Genomic DNA, 10,681 nt, shown 5'->3' on the forward strand with positions numbered 1-10,681 from the left:
GAACACTTCGGCAAAATGGCTCAATGTAGCCACGGTTCTCGTCGGCTTCGCTCCGACGGGGAAAAATATAATATTGAATTTGCGGAGTCCTCGCTGCCGGGAGCTGTAGCGTGATGCGGACCAGGCGGCGCGGGGCCTGCCGGCTGCTGCGCACGCAGCCATTGCTGAGGATTTCGCAACGAAGGTTTGAGTTGATAAGCCGTGAGTAAAATGCTATTATTTACTGCTTTTAAAAGCTCAGCCACTGGTCATAATGCTCCGGCGCTTGGGGTTTTTATCCCACGCAGTAGGGTCCGATTCAATAGTCGTGGTGATGATTGATCACATATTCCGGTCCTACTAGTGGCGCTTGAGCTAGATACTTACATTAATGACCGCTTTAAGTAAAGCATATGTTAATTTTATACAGGAAAAAATAATAAAAATATATTTTTCTACCCTCAATTTCTAATATTTTTAGAAAACAGTTGATAACAACTTTGCTATTACAATAATGCACTTGATTATAGCTTATGTAAGGCTTTACAAAGAGGATCTTTCCAGGACCGTCATAGGATTTTTTACAGGAAGCACGTGGCTCCGAGTTTCAGTATGTTGGGACATTGTGGCATGTGCGGCGAGTAATGTGATCCGCCGGTACCTACCCGCTGAGGGTAGGCAGGCCGATTCGGTGAAATTGAAGTTTCGTGTAACCTGCACCCGGCCCTGTGCTCCCGCGCTGGCCGCCGTCTCGTGGCACCTGCATCGCAGCGTACACCCGGCCCTGCGCTCCTGCCCTGGGCACCGGTTCGTGCCACCTGCATCGCAGCATACACCCGGCCCTGTGCTCCTGCGCTGGCCGCCGTCTCGTGCCACCTGCATCGCAGCGTACACCCGGTCCTGGCCCTGGCCACCGGTTTGTGGTACCTGCATCGCTGAATAGACCCAGCCATGCACTCCTGCCCTGGCGGCTGTACACCCGGTCCTGGCCCTGGCCACCGTTTTGTGCCACCTGCATCGCAGCGTACACCCGGTCCTGGCCCTGGCCACCGGTTTGTGCTACCTGCATCGCTGCATAGACCCAGCCATGTACTCCTGCCCTGGCGGCTGTGTTGTCCCACCTGCATCGCTGCGCACACCTGGCACTCCTGTTCTGGTTGCCAGATCCAAACGCCCCCTGTCTGGGAAGAGATTTTATGCTCAGTGGAACCGCCTGCACTATTGCTAGCACGGTCATCATCATCATCAGCCATCATTATGAGTGACTTATTTAGAAGGTATCGAGTAACGTGCGCTATTCATCAGTGATTTTGGCATATGCAGACGAACGTTTACTGCCAAGGTTGGTCATGTTAGCCATACAAGGGCTCACCAACGAAGCCTGAGTAACCACCTGCAGTCGCCGTAGCCGCATCGGCATGGATGACGACAAATCGGATAACGTGCACCGCTTCTAAAAGTGTTATAGCACTTCAATTTGATGCCTCCGCTAAGGTAGGGTATTCTATTAAAGCAGCTTTCTTCTGAACTGCCCAAAGTGACCTGTAGACTGCTCCTGGGGATAGTTGTGCAATAATTTTTTTATTTCGATGTCTCTGCTGAAGAAACTGTCTAATGCAGCTTTTGTTCTAAACTGCCTAAAGATCATTGGACTGCTCATGGGAATGATGACGCACGGTAAGTACAGGAGCGTTACTCTATACTGATGAGAAACGAACGAACGAGAGCTGTCGTGCAATCGGCACGTTTAATACATACAAACAGATAGAGCGGCTCGCGTCGCAGTGCACTGAAAGTTCTTTTTTCGTCATATAAAGTGACTCCCAAGACACTATCTTAAGTGTCATGACACATCGGCAGATTCCAGCTTTGAGTCTTTTCTTTTCTCGGCTGTGAGCAAAGTGAATCCCACGGGCGAGTGTTCAACCTGAAAGCACTGAGCTAATTCCTGATTTCGTGAAAGTCGCTGTTGCTATACCATACCGCTTCACAAGTTACCGAATTTATTATGATCCTACTGTCGGGTGATCATGATGAGAGTGTCATCGCGGTTTCTGAGTGACACCATATAAGCTGTCTTCCTTATGTCCCAGTGGATTGTGAGTGTGTGTCCGAGCTCTTTGTTGAAAAATGCGTGAACCTCCTACGCAGCAGCTGTCTACTAGTTGTGTATCGAATAAATCGAGTAACGGTGCTCTTGCACGAGACGACTACCTTTTGGTAAAATTATAACTTCCACTATTCTGGGAACATGCATATACCTACTGTGTACTGTGTATCACATCACGTGTAGCCGCGGCCCTACTCAATGTACGGGGCTAGATAATAAACAATGGCAGTCGTCATTAAATTTCTATGAATTTCGAAGGTCATCATTTGGAGCACAATCCAAAGGGTGAAAGTACCTATTCATGCCTAAACGGCTTCTCTAATGAAAATGTATTTTTAATTCGATTCTGGCGCAAACGTTTCATAACTATTTTTCAACACTGTATCTGCTGAAACTACTTAGACTGACTGGTTAAGATGCAGACGTTTTCACAATTCCATTCTGAGTAATCCTCAACTGTTTTATGGATCTTTCAGTTAGTTACGTAACTAGTTACCAAGTAAAAAATTACTTGTGTCTTGCTCGTACTCGTATCTCATTTAGGAGCTCTCTGGACTCTAGCTGAAGGCTAGAACTGGTATATATATCTACTAAGCTAGTACAGAGTTATAACCGGGCAGCGGTGACGTGGTAGCTGCTTGATTTATTAGAGTTTGCGGAAAACTTTCTAAATAAGTAATAATTATTAGTCATAATATTAACTCTTCGCAGTTCTTTCAGAATGCAATACCATGTCGCTGAAGTAGGTAACCTTACTTAGCTGGACAACAACAAGCCTTTTTGTTTTAAAGAATGTCACAGTTATTCGCCGTTCCACTGTCATATCGATGTCCAAGGACTTTTTCTTGGGTATAGCTAACTACCTAAGTTTACCTATAGATAGCCGCAAGCTATCTGCTGTTGGCGAACTGTCAGTTCTGATTGATAAGTCAGGCTCGAGGTGACTCGTCCAACTGTCCATGTTCCCGCCACCATGATTGTTGCTTCCACAGATTAGAGAGTCTATGTTGGCTGTCGTTGCATCAGGTCTGATCAGGTACAACTAACATCTTTACGTACCATCTTTATTTAATCGAGCTATTTTATTTTGTTTTATCCAGGTTGACTTAATGGTTTCAAAATCGAACCTACAACAATGTAAGTAGGTACCTACCTACGTACCTTTGAAGTTGCAACAAGGCGAAGCCTTAAGGTTTTGGCCGAGACCTGCCCTTAGTGTTGACGAACATACCTAAAGGTGACCTTGTTAATGTTTTTCATATGAAGTACTGAACATTTTACTTATCCTGGTGGCATGACTGATCATTTACTTACCCAGTTAAGACATGTTAGCCGGGTTTCATTTATCAACTATTATAATTGTTATTGTTGTGTTAATCAATCTTTATTAATTGATGTCATCTACCAAGGAATGCTGCCAGAGCTCATAATATTCACACATGATGATACAGAATGATAGTAGCCCACAAAATCGGTGCAAAGGCTTATAAAATAACTTTCCTTCCTAGTAGGACTCCACAGGAACTCGTTAACCGCCGAGTTAGTTAGAATACAAAATTAGACTGTGTGTTACTTGTCAATCTAGAATATGAATATAGTGACCTGCATCATGTTTTGAAAAACTGAATACTTAGTTATCCGCCAGTGTCACAGCCTTCATCTAATCTTTTCCAGTAGCTGATGAGGCTGAGATATTTAGTAAAATTATCTTCCTTTCAAGCACCACTCCTCGTTCCAAGGACTAGATGCCGCGCCAGGTGTTGCAGGCCGTGTCCTCGTACAGGGCTGACTGAGCAGGTCCTCGAGGCTCCAGGGTCGGCTGCTGCATTTCTGAGGTCAGTCCAGAATTACATACCCTAGTCAGCATGTGCTGACCTGAGCCCCAGCGGCCTGGATCGATATTCTACATTTTACAGCTTTTAAATATTGTTGCAAAGTATTTCACTGGTTCCATCCATTCGGCTAGTGTATGTTAAAAATATTGCCTTGACAATAACAAGATTTTGGTCAATAATTACTTATAAGTATTGCTTTCGAAGAGGCACTGTGTGTATCCATATGTATAAATACCTACCTATATGTATAGGTACATACCTTCCATAACTTTCTGACAAGTCAGGAATAATAAGGAAGTACTTAAGTCTTATGTATACTTATACCTTTCTTTTTAGTATATCTATTACCTAGAAATCTATGCATTATAAATTTATAGATTCAAATATTTATCTACTGATATACTCATCAGTAGCTTATGGGTCACAGTTGGTTTTCTCTCCACCATGCGATAATAAACACATCTCACAATGTTTAACTAGGTTTCAGATAGGCTCAGACTACATAATAGACGCATTTTTCCTGAAATAAAAATGACATATTATGTATCTAGCCTATCTGAAACCTAGTCATTTCTGCATGGTGATATTACAACTGAGGCGCGCGGGCGACTCACTCTATTTATATAGGCACCCGCACCTTGCAAATAAAGGTGGAGAGAAAAATGGACTTTATTTAACTGTCACTGTGACCCTTATGATGCCGAACACGGAGAAAGTCGAAACGCCATATCTCACAATGTTTAACTAGGTTTCAGATAGGCTAGATACATAATATGTCATTTTTATTTCAGGAAAAATGCGTCTATTTTTGAATGCATTATTTAGGTATTTCTAGAAAGTTGGAGACAATAAAAACTCTTTAGCTGTAAGAGCAAAATCAAAAAATAAATGTTACCATTTTGGCTGAGTTAGTTTTTGGTAGTATTCAATTAAAATGGTTTTTAAGTAGTGTTGCGTTTTAATAATTATAAAGCAATAATTTTTTAACATAAGTTTTGGAAACAAACGTGATATTCAGTTGTTTTGCTACTACTTCAGTTTGTAAAACCTATGAAAAATCCTATTTCATCTCAAATAAAGTTCTAGCACCAATTTTATGGACTATGTACTGTAGACTATGGGATAGCCAAAGTAAATGGATAAGGATTTTTTTTATTTTCATCGTAAAAAAACTGAAAACAATGTGTATGGTTAATATAAAAATATTTTTTTGCCCAGTTTAAATTATTACATCAGGGACAGAAAACATAGCAGTAGTAATTCTAAAGATAATATGTGTTAATTCATTTTCTTTTTGGATGGACCATAAAATGGGTATAACATCCTGTTATTCAATGTCAAACCAACATCAACATACATAGCACAGCGCGCAAGACGCCTTTCTTTAGCCTCATGCTATGTGAACGCAAATACGTATGAGTTATAATTATAATGTAGGTAACTTGTAAATATTGTTTTTATTATTATTGAACCAGCAATTTCATCTAATAGGTACAGATAACTAATTGGTAAATTATTTGTTTAAATTTTGTGTAATTATGTTCACAATAAACGAAGTTTTTCAAAATAGACATTTCTTTCCATGCAGTTTCCCCGACAGAAACTGCAAGAGCCCCTGTATCATCCTTTCATTAGATCCATACTTTCCCGGACACCCTGTACACAAACGTGACATTGGGTTGGTGCAAGCAAACTAGCATAAAGGAACTTTCTGTATAGCCAGCTGCTGCTACACGGGCATGACGTATATAAACGTCACTATATCGCAATTCGCCATAAATATAGCGCTGTGATTGCTGGAACTCCCATTAAACGAGATGATCTACATCGATAACAGACCCGTGCTGCGGCTGTAGTAGGAAAGCATAGCGGTAGCAGTATCAGTTTAGTATGCCCAGGGGCGTATTTACCCTAGGGCTAAAAGGGCTACAGCCCGGGGCGGCAGGCGGCGAAGGGCGGCCCAGGGGCGGCCGGAAGGCCGCCCTTGGACTTTAGGTTGGAGGATTAAAAAAGTACAGAACAATATTTTAGGACGTAAGCCTAGAACGGCCCTGAGCCATCTTTCCAAATGTTGATTTCATGTCTTAAGAAATATGATTTAAAGTATGAAAGCCGCCTTCGTTCTTTTCTGGTGGAATAGTCTAATTTTTTTTCCGCCTTGGTAGGTATTTTTTTGAAGGAAATCTAAAGTATTTTTTTTGCCTAACTCAGTCGCCGGCCCTGCACAAGTTTATTTCTAAACGTTCTAAAATGTACTCGTCTATCCAGAAAAATCTTTTTTTTTCTTCGGAAGATATCATTATGTTTGCAAATCTATCACCACAATGTTCCTATACATATGTAGGTCGGTAGGTACTCTACACTTCTTCTTCTTTCGTGTCAGTAAACATGCGAATTTTTAAATTTGTCCAGACCATAACGAAGCAACTTTGATAGCATTCTGGTTGGCCTGGAGTAAGTCTTCCCGAGTGCAGGTGGAAGGGCACAGGGGGCAGGAGAGTAAATGCTCCATAGTCAGGGGGCGGTACCACAGTCGCATAGGTAGGTTGGTACCAACGGTATAGCCCCACTTACAGAGATTGTCCTTGCATCAGCCTACCTCTGCTCGCAACCGATTTAGAGTCTTCCAGATGTGCCAGGGAAGACTGTTACCGGGAGCAAGTTTTTCCTCAAGAGGTAGGAAAGGATCTTAGGGCTGATTTTCCTACCAGAGCCTTAGCCTTGCGTTTTGTGGGCTTTCATCCGTTAAGGACACCTCACTATTTAGAAACGCTTTGCGGCTCTTAAGGCGGGAAGTATGTTCGGGCAGTATGTGAGTAAAGTGTATGTCTGGAGTCTCATTCTTGTTTGCCTTTCTCAACAGAACATGCCACTTTTCGCCGTATGCTAGGGGGTGCTATCCCAGTCAGAGAGTAGACCTTGTAGAGCGGTATCGGTTTGAGGCATCCCGTTACTATACGAACTGTGTCGTTAAGAGCAACATCTACTTCTCTAGCATGCGCGGACCTTGCCCTTATCATCATCAGCCAATAATCATCCACTGCTGAACATAGGCCTCTCCCGAGGAGCGCCACAACACTCGGTCCTCGGTTTTCCTCATCCAACCACTACCGGCTCTACCCGCCTAAGGTCGTCAGTCCAGCAGGCAGGAGGGCGTCCCACGCTGCGTTTGCCTGTTCGTGGTCTCCACTCGACAACTCGTATACCCCAACGGTTATCGGTTCTTCGGCAGATATGACCAGCCCACTACCACTTCAGCTTGCATATTTTGACAGCTATGTCGGTAACCTTGGTCCTCTGACGGATAACCTAATTTCTGATACGATCCATCAGAGAAACCCCAAGCATAGCTCTCTCCATAGCACGCTGAGCGACTTTAAATCGATGAACCAGTCCTACCGTCAGTGTCCACGTCTCTGCACCATACGTCATCACTGGCAGGACGCACTGGTTGAAGACTTTTGTCTTCTGGCACTGAGGAATGGGAATCTTGCCCATATGGGGCAGGCAAATTCGGCTGAGAAGCAGAGTGCTAAGCTCCTTGTTCGTAGAACTTGCGGAGAGGCGCCCCAGGTGGTAGAAGAAAGCCGTCGCAGAAGTTTGTTTCGGGAGCTGACTTTCTTCTTGGTGTTTTGGCAGTGGGTTTTGTACGTGAGGGATCTATCCAGGGTCACTCCGAGGTATTTTGGTGACGAGCAGTGCTGGATTTATTAAGTATGAAAGCCGGCCTTTGTTCTATTTTGTACCGGTGGAATAGTAAATTTTTCCGCCTCTGTATTTTTTAAGGTACTTAATCTAAAGAAAAAAAAATTGGCTTACTCAGTCGCCAAAGTTAATTTCTAAACGTTCTAAAATGTACTCGTCTATCCAGAAAAATCTTTTTTTTTTGTTCGGAAGATATAATTATCTATGCAAATCTATCACCACAATGTTCTTATACGATAGGTACTATACGCTGACTGCTCTTTTTGTTTTCTTTCATTCCTTGATGGGGCGGAAAACTACAGGAGCCCAGGGCGCGAAATCTTTAAATACGCCCCTGAGTATGCCGATTCTTTCCAGTTTGTTTGGCTAGTTTCGCGATCATGCTAAGCAAATTGGGTTATGCGCTCCTAGCAACAGGCAAGCAAGTGTCGACAAAGTAACTCAGCGTTAGATCTTTATGGAAATCGTTATTCCATACAAGCTTTCGAATCGAGATGCGAATCGAGAAGTAGGTACGAGGGCTACACCGAAAAGATCGGGAATAGAATACTTAGGAATAAATTAGAGTGAAACCTTTTTGGTGTATCAAATTTAGTGTTTTTTCAAACATAATTCCATTTTCGAATTTTAAAAAAAGTAAAAAATAAAAGAGTATTGACCATTTGAATTTGACAAGTCGGTGTAAAAAATGGAGCTTACGCGGGAACATTTCCGTGCAATAATTTTTCACAACTTTCGTCGAGGTTTATCTCAAGAACAATGTCTCGCCGAGCTTGTTTCTATTTATAAACTTGAAGCACCAAGTAAAACGACTATATATCGTTGGTATTCTGAGTTTCGCCGTGGACGTTCCTCTCTTACCACAGTCCCTTCTACTGGTCGGCCAAAAACAGCGGTAACACAAGATAACATCGATGCTGTATACGCCAGTTAATAAAAGAAGATAGACATGTGACATACGAGCAGATTCGGGCTTCTCTCAGCATTGGTATGACAGCCATTCAAACCATTTTACATGAAGAACTGGGTGTCAAGAAGTTAGTTTCGCGCTGGGTGCCCCACCGTTTGACCGAGGAACAAAAGTCGGCTCGTGTTAATTGGTGTCGATCTGCTCTGCAACGGTTCAATGGAGGCAGTTCAAATGCTGTCTACAATATCGTCTCTGGTGATGAATCGTGGATTTATTCATATGAGCCCGAAAGAAAACATCAATCGGCAGTTTGGGTCTTCGAAGGTGAGGTCAAGCCAACAAAAGTTATTCGCTCACGCAGCGTGTCGAAAAAAATGGTCGCTTCGTTTGTATCGAAAACTGGCCATGTGGCTACGATTCCATTACAAGAACAAAGGACGGTTACTGCTGATTGGTACACAACAGTTTGTTTGCCGGAAGTCGTAAGAGAACTTCGTAAAACTAACCCGAATCGTCGTATAATCCTTCACCACGATAATGCAAGCTCTCATACCGCTCGCAAAACAAGAACGTTTTTAAATATGGAAAACGTGGAGTTGATGGACCATCCTCCGTATAGCCCTGATCTGAGCCCCAATGATTATTTTACATTCCCAAGAATTAAAGATATGCTACGTGGTCAACGGTTTAGCGGCCCAGAAGAGGCGGTCGAAGCTTACAAATCAGCTGTTTTGACAGTATCCACTTCAGACTGGAATTACTGTTTCAATGATTGGTTTAATCGAATGAAAAAGTGCATTGAATGTCACGGAGACTACTTTGAAAAACAATAAAAGTAAATAATATTATGATATCTTTGTACTTTTTTCTATTCCCGATCATTTCGGTATCGCCCTCGTATTAACAACCTCCTGTGTAATATAATTCGATTTTATATCATCAGGCTTAACTTGGCAATGGATGTAAATATGGGATGAGTTAAATGCAGTTATCTTTTCATAGTATTTAATATGAATACATAAACAAGTAGAGGTTACAAGTAAAATAAACAGTTTGTTTTGAAAAATAATAATTTTTAAGTGATCCTATCTTTGTCTTGTTTAATACATTGCTCCCTTTATACTGTCCATAATAGAGAGTATTGTATCATAAATAATACTGAAAAACTAAAAAATACTTAACTATTGAAATAACATGATATTTTTTACAGTACCTACTTAGTTGGGAAGTTTGAAATGTGTGTAATTATAATTTTGTTAGCATATAAAATGGGTTTAATTTGAGTCATTTAGTTTTTCAGTATTACTGTACAGAAATATATATTATACCTATTACATCAATCAAGATACGCTTAAATATACAAAACACAAATCAATTGAATCTTTGGAATGTTTTTGTTGTCAAACAAAACGTTTTGTGAAGATTAATTCTTATCTAAAACATGAGATTGTGGGTGTTTATAGTAACAGTTATAAAGAAGAATTCATTTTATATAATATCTACTATAAAATCCTAACTACATTAAATGTAAATAACACATATAATTCTCTACAATACGTAAGGCCTTATGCACAGCGATATACAATAATAAATATTATAAAATCGTAATAATAATACTTCGAGATAACAAATTAAATTTCCAACGAAATACTCTAAACTAGAGGCTAAAATATAAACAGCAAAATTACAGTTGTATTTTTGTGGTAGGGGTAAATCGAAAGGGTAAAATCTACTTTTGCGAGCTGCCAATATCGGTTTTTCTCAGTTTAGTTTTATATTAACAGTTCTAACTGACTTATAAGAGGTTTACACAATACCATTTGAAGTAATATTTAGGAGTAAGTACTCCCCTATTAAAATTTTCGTTTAATTAACGATCAGAATGACATCAGCCTATTAATAAAAATCACAGCAAGACTATACGAGTAACATAAATGTTTTATACAATTTCCGAGTTGAATATGCTCATGACTCTATACAATATTTTATACAGAAAACATGAATAGATTGTCAGTAATAATTAATTAATGTAAGAGTTAAATGGTATAAGGCCATTTTATGCCATGGTGGAATAAAATTACTGTGAAAACGCAAAACTGATTATAGATGGCGCTACCTAAGCTTGGTCTTAAGCTCTCTTGT

This window comes from Plutella xylostella, chromosome 7 (genome assembly GCF_932276165.1).
Source record: "Plutella xylostella chromosome 7, ilPluXylo3.1, whole genome shotgun sequence".
Taxonomy (NCBI): Eukaryota; Metazoa; Arthropoda; class Insecta; order Lepidoptera; family Plutellidae; genus Plutella; species Plutella xylostella.